Below are 10,839 nucleotides of genomic sequence, written 5' to 3' on the forward strand. Positions count from 1 at the left end.
AAATTCTTATCTAAAATGATTAGTTATTTATAGCTATTTATGTCCTGCCTACTATAGTCACTCATTTATTTCAATACAATGAGACGAATATATATTTTTGGCCCAGATGCAACATATAATTTATGTGTTGTACTACCTTTATAAAATATAATTAGTTCTGAATATGAAACATCTAGTCCACGGTATTGTAACTATGGAATAGTTACATATACCTGTACTTACATATACCATATAGTTCACTGTTCTTCTTCTAGCCCCTAGAAAATAGCTCTTTATAAACAGCTTTAATGAAACAGTAAAATAAGGTGTTGAGATTATTATAAAGGGGACTCTAATTATGGGGAATTACTAATATATGTATCTTATTTTGGCTCTATTCCACATGCATCTGAGATAAATTGTTTCCTTTTCTGAGGTTCTCCAGGGATCTAAAGTGTCCTGTATGTTTTTTTTTTTCTCTCCCCTACTCTACAGTTTCAAGATCACAAAGTCCATATTTTTCATCTTGACCATGGGTGTTTCAAGAAAAATACCTCCCTTCTCTCATTACCAGTGTTCAAGTGCAATAAAGTAAGACTGTTTTGTTGTTGTTGTTGTTTGGTTTTTGTTTTTTTGGTTAATTTAAGTGCAAACTGATTGAAAAACAAAAGACAGCAATGAAAGCACAGGAGGATCATTTAGAAAAAGGATGGAATAGCAACTAATAGAGAACTTGCTGAGCTCAAATGACCAAATCAGGCTGACACAAAAAAAGGATGATCATAACCGTCACCAAAGATGAATTTGGTTTTGCCAACTGTTAGATATGATGACAACCTCAAACTCTATCCAAAAAATCATTCTTTTTGTACATCTGAGTGCTATATCTAGGCTTTCCTGTTCCTTTCTTATCATTTCAGCTAAATGCTCTACCATTCTTGAGTATCTTAGGTCACCTGAAGGACACGTAGTTCTTTAGTAATTAATTATATTCTCCTATCTTTGTCTTTGTACATACCTTTGTCTGGCTAAATTTTATTTACCCACTTACATCACAGCTTGGCATCAGTTCTTTTTAAGAAAACTTCTGGGGGCGTTTGGAGGACTCGGTTGGTTGAGCATCCAACTCTTGATTTCGGCTCAGATCATGATCCCAGGGTCATGGGATTGAGCCCCACATCTGGCTCCACACAGAGCGCGGAGTCTGCTTAAGATTCTCTTTCTCCCTCTTCCCCTCTCCCCCACTTGCATATGCTCTCTCTCTCCCTCCCTCCCTCAAAAAAAAAAAAAAAAGAAGCTTCTGGTACTTTCTTGTAACTGTCTACTTGATGGCTTCCTATGTTCTCTCATATCCTCTGGCACCTCTTTCTAGCATAAGTACTTATCACATGCTACATGTTTATTTGCATGTCTGTCTTCTTCACTAATTGTCTCCACAGAGTCTACTCCTGGACTTTAGGACATCCTTCATGGACCATATAGTGCCCTCAAATAGCCATTTAAAAAAAATTATGTTTATTTATTTTTGAAAGAGAGAAAGAGACAGAGACAGAGACAGAGTGTGAGCAGTAGAAGGGCAGAGAGAGAGGGGGAGACACAGAATCTGAAGCAGGCTCCAGGCTCTAAGCTGTCAGCACAGAGCTTCATGTGGGGCTCAAACCCACAGACTGTGAGATCATGACCTGAGCTGAAATCAGTTGCTCAACCAACTGAGCCACCTAGGTGCCCCCAAATAACCATTTTGAAGGACTCTTTTATTACTGTGCCCTTGGAAGCATTTTCTGGATACTGACTTCTCTATCGTGTTTATTTTGTGTATAACAGAATTTAGAAAACAATGACCTGGCTACCCACAGTTATATTTGCTTTAGTCTCTATAGTGTTTAACTTTCAAAAATTAGTTGCCAACATTTAAAACATCAGGGCATTGCATTGAAAAACTGATGTGGCAAGTTCCATTTTCCAAAAATGGACAGAACATCATTTTCTATCCTTGAACCATTCCCATTCCCCAGTGACTGGTGAGGTCTCATATCCTTTCTCTTGAATCTGGATGGACTTGACAGAATGACGCTAAGTCATGAAAGACAATGCAGCTTCTGTTCTGTTCTGTGGAGTACTCAAATCTGGTGCTTTAAGCTGCCATGCTGTGAGGAAGCTAAGCAATGTGGAATACTACATGAGCATTCTAAGCAGTGGTCCCAATTTAGGTATCAGCTGATATCCAGCATCAGCTGCCAGACAGATGAGAGAAGAATCTCCAGATGATTCCATATCCCAGCCATTGAATTATCCTTACCTTTTGAGCCTTCTTGCTGAGAGGCTCCAGATGTAGGGGAGAAGAAACAGGACACCCTGCTGTGCCTTGTTAGAATTTCTGATATACAAAATCCTCAATTATAAGAGAGCATGGTAAAGATGGTTATTTTATACCACTTGGCTTTTGGATGGTTTGTTATGCAGCAACAGTAACTGGAAAACAGGATTTCATGGGGAAAAACATCTAACACCCCTGTACCCTTTACTCTACATGAACTATATGGCCATGATATTCTAAACTTGAACAGAAGATGGTTGCCTTCAACAGAGCATGCACTTTCCAGTTTGCCAGTCTCCACCACTCCTTATTGTTGCACCTTGACAATTATATACACTTGTGAGCATTTGTGACCCCTAAATATGTTGATAACTACCTGTTAAATATGTTTTTATTTTTTAAAAAATGTTTATTGCTGGGAGAGAGAGAGAGAGAGAGAGAGAGAGAGAGAGCGCAAGTGGGGGAGGGGCAGGGAGAGAGGGGAACAGAGAACCCAAAGTGGGCTTTGTGCTGATAGCAGCAAGACCCATGTGAGGCTTGAACTCATGAATGGTGAGATCATGATCTGAGCCAAAGTTGGATGTTTAACCAACTGAGCCACCCAGGCACCCCTAAATATGTTTTTCTTCTTTTGGTGGAGCTAAGTGTCTTTAATTACTATTGAAGTCAGAATTTCATCTTAGGCTCTTTAACTGGCCTTAATACTAGACTTTTTGCAACACATCAGGTTCTTCAAGAGTCTACGATGATCTAACAGCTCCCTTTTCCAAAGCTCTCACTGCAGATAGTTTGCCTAATACTTTCCTGTTTCTAGTTGAGGTGTGTCTCCATTTATAAAGTAATCTGCTGAGAAGAAATGACTGACATGCTGACATATCCTCGTCTCAGTAAATGATTAAACAGGTTTCAGTTACTAACTGGGACACTTCCTTAAGTTTTCTTGGGAGACTCATCATTCAAATGACTAGGGAAAATAGTTTTCTAGCTTTTCTTATTAAAGTCTTGCAAAAGATATATTGCGTATTAAAAATTTTTTTGATGCTTATTCATGTTTGTGGGAGACAGTGAGAGAGAGGGGCAGAGTGCAAGAGGGGGGGGTCATGGAGAGGAAACACAGAATCTGAAGCAGGCTTCAGGCTCTGAGCTGTCAGCACAGAGCCCAACACGGGGCTCGAACTCACAGACTGTGAGATTGTGACCTGAGCCTAAGTCAGACGCTCAACCAACTGAGCCACCCAGGTGCCCTTTATTGCCCTTTATATTTTAAATACAAATTGACTATTTAGGGAAGTAGTTATCAAAATTAATCTTATAGTAATAAAAAATCAACAAATGCAATAAATGGATAATTTGCGAAAACACATTCTTCCTTAAAATCAACAGCGAGTATCCTAGATGCCTAAAATAAGTATTCCAGATGAGGACAAAAAAAATAGTGTGTATCAAGAGCTGGATTCTCACTTTGTTGAAGTAAATCCAAGCAGTAGCCAATCCACTGTTCATGCATGCAGAGGTCTGTAGATGGCATGAAAATACAACTAACTTGTAGAATAACTGGGAAAATATCTCAAATCCAATAACCTTTTGTAAATTCAATCTCATCATTGACTATGGTTTGAAACATAGGAGAATTGAATTACAAAATGAGGGTGAGTCATTTTATAGTGAATAGTACCACTTAAATGAATAGGAAAAGCTGTTATATACTTAATATGATAACTTTTATTAAATTACTGGATAACTGCAGTGACTTACACTTAAATTTTCATTAGAAGGGCTTCCATAGACTCTTAGCATCAAATACAGGGATCGCATTAAATTTACAGCCTAAACACATGGTTTTTCTTGCTTGAAATTATCCTTTTGTCAGAACCTTTTGAAAAGCATGCAAATGACTTACTACATTTTTATTATATTAAATGCATATTCTCTGTGGCTTGTTCAGGTAATAACAAAATCTGTTGACTCAATGAATTGATTTAGTATTTTCAGACACTATTAGTCTTTATGTATAAGGCGTCTGGAGCTAGAAGATGTGATTTTGAATCCAACATTTACTACCTGAATGAACTTGGGAAAATCACTTGACATTTTTAAGCTTCAGTTCTTTCTGCCTCAAATGTTACTGCAAGGATTAAATGAGACAAATTGGCCTAAACAATTAACACAACGGCTAGGCCAAAAGTAATGTTAGTTATTATGAATCATTAGTTTCAAGTAGTCTCTGAACAACACAGCACTGGTTCCCATTGTGTGGGCTCTGACCCTTGAGGAGCCAAGAAATTATGTGAAGGAGTCCGAGAACCCATTGGTTCACCAAATGTACATTTGTATGGTCACTGTGTATTCTTTTTTTTTAAGTATGTAGATGCTTTCTCATTAATAAAATACGAATTCATTTAAAAGCATTACTGTTTCCATAATGATTCAAGTCATTATTTACATCTTCAAGCAACTGACATTAATATGTACAATTATTAGTTGTTGAGCGTATGATACAATTTTTGTATGCTGTGCTGGCTCTCTTCCCTTTGCCTACCCACTTCCATTCTTCCCTCCAGCCTGCTCTGTACTCTGGGGATGACTAACAGCAACTCCATATACTAGGTTTCTTGTCTTCTGCCTCCTAATGTATTCAACCAATAAGACCAAGAGTAGGAGACTGGAAGGAGGGAGGAAAGTGAGGTCAGGGCGTTAACTCCCTGAACTTTTCTCTTTGTGGGATGACCAGAGCTACCATTCTGAATCAGAAGTCTGAGTTCCTGTCAGGAGACCTCTCCAAATAGTATTCTCTGTTTCCTCTCAAAACAAATTTTGGTGACAAACACCTTGCCCCAAGGATACTAGTGCCAGGGCATCGTATTGTCTCTTGTGGTTTCCCTATACTCTGCTATTGAAAATAGTTCTCTTATTAAACTTTTCTCAAATTATCCTAATTTAAGAGTAATTTCCCCCTCTACTGTGTGGACCCTGACCAATACAGGTATTCAAAAAAGGGTCTTCATTCTAGAAAACTTTGAGAACTTAAATATCAGAAAGAGATGTATATTTGCTCTCCTAGCACAGTCACTTGGAATTTACAGAAAATAAGATTCTTTTCCTAGTGAATTCCTCACCTGATTCATGAATTAAGGAAAGCAAAGTCTTCCATTTTGATATTTTGCCTATTATACAAATCTGAAGTTAAAGATTTACAAAGGAAAAAAGACAGTCTCTGCAGCAAATGGTGTTGGGAAAACTGGACAGTGGCATGCAGAAGAATGAACTTGGACCACTTTCTTACACCATACACAAAAATAAATTCAACATGGATGTAAGACAGGAAATGTAAGACAGGAAACCATCAAAATCCTAGTGAAGAAAACTGTAGCAACCTCTTTGACCTTGGCTGACAGCAACTGGCTAAAAGGCAACTGACAGAATGGGCAAAGATATTGGCAAATGACATACAGGATAAAGGGTTAGTATCCCAAATCTATGAAGAACTTATCAAACTGAACACCCAAAAAACAAAGAATCCAGTGGAGAAATGGGCAGAAGATGTAAATAGACACTTTTCCAAAGAAGACATCCAGATGGCTAACAGACGCATGAAAAGATACCCAACATCACTCACCATCAGGGAAATACAAATCAAAACCACAATGAGATACTACCTCACACCTGTCAGAATGGCTAACATTAACAACTCAGGCAATAACATGTTGGCGAGGATGCGGAGAAAGAGGATCTCTTTTGCATTGCTGGTGGGAATGCAAACTGGTGCAGCCACTCTAGAAAACAGTGTGGAGGTTTCTCAAAAAATTAAAAATAGGACTACCCTATGACCCAGCAATTGCAACACTAGGTATTTATCCAAGGGATACAGGTATGCTGTTTCAAAGGGACACATGCACCCCAATGTTTATAGCAGCACTATCAACAATAGCTAAAGTATGGAAAGAGCCCAAATGTCCATTGATGGATGAATGGATAAAGAAGATGTGTTGTGTATATATACAATGGAATATTACTCAGCAATCAAAAAGAATGAAATCTTGACATTTGCAACAATGTGGATGGAACTAAAGTGTATTATACTAAGCAAAAGTGAATCAGAGAAAGACAATTTGATTTCACTCATATGTGGAATTTAAGAAACAAAACAGTTGAACATAGGGGAAGGGAAGGGAAAATAAAATAAGATAAAAACAGAGAGGGGGGCAAGCCATAAGAGACTCTTAAATACAGAGAACAAACTGAGGGTTGCTGGAGAGGAAGTGGGTGGGGGGATGGGCTACATGGGTGATGTACATTAAAGAGGGCACTTGTTGGGATGAGCACTGGGTGTTCTGTGTAAGTGATGAATTACTAAATTCTACTCCTGAAAACAATACTACACTATATGTTAACTAAATTGAATTTAACTTAAAAAAATAGAATAAAGGGAAATATTCCAATTAGGGTTTAAGCACCTGTAAAGAAAATATATAGTTCCGTCCCAGGTGCAAAGGGTAGATGTAATATTCAAGCAAAACGAACTACATTGCTATCACTTCAGAAGGACTATAAATACTAAACCAAAACAAATAAACAATTTTTTAATTCAGAATTAAATGTAGAAATGAAACAATAAAACAAAGCTCAACTATCTAAAAAAAAAAGATTTACACCGGAAAATTATAGTTTCTTAACATTTCACACCCAAATTAAATTGCCCTTAGAATTCATGATCAAAATTGGTCTTTTGATTTTCATTTGCAATATTACTATTTGAGCTTAAGTGCATGCCAATAAATTTTTTTTCCTACCATCTATGGCTTTGGTTTGGTATAGATTCTTGCTGAAAATTTGGGCATTGAGAAAAGTCAATTGGTTGGTAAAACCTTATGAATTTACATAATTTCAGAAGATTGATCTCTGAAAATGTTAATGACTTTGAGGAGTACATAAAAAATGGGGTTTGAGAACATGGACAGAATTTAATATTTAGTCCAATTAAAGTTGTTAATCACAGGATGTAACTTGTCTTAATCCAAAGACTTCAATAATTGAGTTCCCCTGGAAACTGCAATACTAATACTGCAAGTTGATGCTTGCATAATAAACTCATCAATCCATATTTTTTTAAGTTTTTATTCTCATAGACACAGAGCAAGAGAAAAAGATGGTCCAAGACCCGTGATATCATCGTCCTCTTTACCAGTCCTTAATATGTCATTTATGTTGAGCTGCCTCCTAAGGAATCTTCAGAGAAGTCCCTTTTCTGATCCATTTGAAAATTTCCAGAACTAATGACACCTTACAAGACAACTGGGGATTAATTAAAGTTGTTATAGCTTCTGAACTCCAGGTGAACCTTTCTAGTGTGTTACCTTGTGAACTTCCCTTAGACTCTCTATTGAAGATGATATAATTACTCCATTTAGGTACCTGCCAGATTCTACTCTATAATTTCTACAAATTCTGTATTCACCTGTGCCGACTAGTCATTTAAAGACCACTTTCTGTAAAGATTTTTATTTTTTTATATCAATTCTGCTAAGTCACACATAATTTGCTATTTTGCTTTCAGATTCTAAATTGGAATTTCTTCTAATTTTGGCCATGACAATGCCAAAATAATATTCACATTGTTTATAAATGATGCTCATATATTTCTCTTTGGTCAACTTTAGAAACTTTCTCCATTTTCCTCCATAAATCCAAATCATAATTTTAAAAGTCCAATTAAAGAGCCACCACTTTATTTAAATTTTTTTTTCAACGTTTTTATTTATTTTTGGGACAGAGAGAGACAGAGCATGAACGGGGGAGGGGCAGAGAGAGAGGGAGACACAGAATCGGAAACAGGCTCCAGGCTCTGAGCCATCAGCCCAGAGCCTGACGCGGGGCTCGAACTCCTGGACCGGGAGATCGTGACCTGGCTGAAGTCGGACGCTCAACCGACTGCGCCACCCAGGCGCCCCAAAGAGCCACCACTTTAAAGAGAAATAGTTCTATACTGATTCTTATAAAAATAAACTTTCTCTCACTTATAAGTTCTAATACTTGGTTACTCTATAGTTGTTTCACTTATAATATAGTTATTTTAATATATACACAGCTCACAAATGACTCTTCAAACAAATTGTTAGGGGCAAATATTAAAATATAATTAAAAATTTCAAAAAATAAGTGTTGTCACTGCATGGCGAGTATACTCTCTGACACATATAATCATTTAATAAGTTCTTATTTAACTAAACTGTTAATATTCCCTTCTGCTGGCATAGTTGGATTGAAAGAAATAATCTAAATATAGGAATTTAATAGATCATGTCATGAATTTTCTCAGTGTGTATCCATTTCTATTACAAACTGGTACTATATTTAAAAATTCTTCTTCACAGAGTTTTCTGAAATGGCATTAATTTCATTCATTCATTAATGCATTCATTTATTTTTTGTTCATTTATTAAACAAATCTCTACTGAGAACCTCTAGTGTGCCAGATACTCTACCAATATCGAGGATATGTTTTGACCAAAATAGATATTTTATAATTATTGTATCATAGAATATTAGTATCATTTTAATTAAGTTCTTGACTTGTTTTCTTTATCACTTCTGGTTAAACACTAAGATATCTCAGAAATATATAAATATTTTGTCAATAAATGTATTACATAGAATCTTGCATGTTGTATTCTCCTTTGAGGGGAGAGGCTCTATTTTTTTAAGTTTATTTCTATATTTTGAGATAAAGAAAGAGATAGGGACAGAGAGAAAAAGGGAGGGAGAGAATCCCAAGTAGGCTCCGTGCTGAGAGTGTGGAGCTTGATGTGGGGCTTAAACCCACAAGCCATAAGATTACGACCTGAGCTGAAACCAAGACACTTAAGTGATGGGGTCACCCAGGCACCCCAAGAGGCTCTTATTTTGTATCTTCACAGTGTAGGTAGGCATTAGGTCTGACATTCATGTATTCAACAATTATCTATTCAGTAATACCCTATGAAAGACTCAACACTAGATACTGTGAGGGACATGAAGGTATGAGACAAAGATTCTAGGAAAGTAGTAAAAGTGATAAGTAAAATGTAAGACAGAGAGAGAAAGTGCCATAGAGAAATAAATGTATGGTGCTGATAGAGCAAAACCAGGTTATTCCCAAATAAAGGATTAAGAAAAACTTTTTTGGAAGAGTTGGCTTTGAGCAGCGCCCACGAGGATGGGATGAATTTAGCCATAGGAAGTGGAATAGATAGGAAAGGGAAAAAAAGAAGATAGCAGAAGTGCATAGAAAATATATTTTTACATATAAATTATAGTTCATTAAGAGAAATTTTTTTCTGAAATTATTCTATTACTTTTTATGCATACTTAGTTCAATTCTTCTAACATTCACTTTTTAAGTGTTCAAAAATAAGTTATTCTAATCCCCAAATTTTCTTCCTTGTGTCTTAGGGTCAGTTAAGCACATTTAAGTCTCACCAGAGAAAGATGCAGAAAGTCTCTCACTTTCAGAAAATTATTTCAAAATCTCTATCAGCTGAATGTAGCTCTATAGAGCTAAATCAAGAAATTATTTTACTCTGTTCTAGTTGTGTTTTTAGTGAGTGGTAATTGTTTTTTCTACTAAATCATTTCTGAAACAAGCTATAGAACTTTATTACCACCATTTTTATGCACTATTATACAAGAATGAGCTAATAATTTGACTGAAAATATTAGCAGATGCTATATAAATATATAGCCAATTTGCATACAATATTCAGTGTCTGTAACATGATGCAAAACTTTCCCCCGTACTAAATAATTGTGCTGTGTTTCAATATGCAATTGGGACAATTAAGATATCACCCATAATATAAACCCTTAGCTCATGATAGCCCTTCTATTTCACATACTTTGAATTAACCAATTACTCAAAATTGAAGATAGTCATTTCTATAATGATATGTTATGCTTAGCTTTAAAAGTATCAGTTCACACTCATCTTTTTCCTATTTGCCCACAATATTCTACGTAGAATTTCCCTTCATGCCTTTCACTATGTTGTCCTTCAGACCATACAAAATGCACCTTATGCAGTACATGTAGATTTCCTCCACTCCATAATGACCTTAAAGTTGTTTCTTTCTTTGTCACCTCCCCTCCAAATATTACTTAATGAAGCATCCAGATCTCTGTGAGTCCCACTAAAGTTCATCAATAAATGGACAATGCTATGATTTTGCAACAATTAATTTATTGGTTTCCATCAATTATATGTAGTGAAGAATTACTTAACTGTCATATGGACTCCTCCTACTTTCCCATGATAATTGTAACTTTTTTTTTCAGAAAAATATTTAGAAGATTGATTTTTCTAAGAATGAATTTGTTAATGCCAATTTTTTTTACATAATTGAAAAAAAAAGTAAAACAGAAACAACCTATATGTCCTTCAACCCATGAATGAAGTAACTATAGCACATCCTAACAATGAAGCACTACATAGTAATGAAAACGAAGAGAAATTTGATACACGTAAAAACATAAAATAAATATCAAATACATCATGCTAAGTAAAGAAGCCA

At 36.0% G+C, this 10,839-nt stretch overlaps 1 protein-coding gene and 1 long non-coding RNA gene across 21 annotated transcripts in view; one reads left to right on the plus strand and one right to left on the minus strand.

Annotated features, from left to right (window-relative positions):
• Positions 1-588, plus strand: part of LOC109500179 — a 522,281-nt gene extending 521,693 nt beyond the window's left edge. For all 5 annotated transcript variants that reach the window (XR_002742616.2, XR_006597870.1, XR_006597869.1 and 2 more), the window contains one exon: positions 475-588. This is a non-coding gene — a long non-coding RNA (uncharacterized LOC109500179). The remainder of the gene's footprint in view (positions 1-474) is intronic.
• KHDRBS2 (KH RNA binding domain containing, signal transduction associated 2) overlaps positions 1-10,839 on the minus strand; it is a 610,124-nt gene that overhangs the window by 59,579 nt on the left and 539,706 nt on the right. The gene's annotated exons all lie outside the window — the stretch shown is intronic.

This window comes from Felis catus, chromosome B2 (assembly GCF_018350175.1).
Source record: "Felis catus isolate Fca126 chromosome B2, F.catus_Fca126_mat1.0, whole genome shotgun sequence".
Taxonomy (NCBI): domain Eukaryota; kingdom Metazoa; phylum Chordata; class Mammalia; order Carnivora; family Felidae; genus Felis; species Felis catus.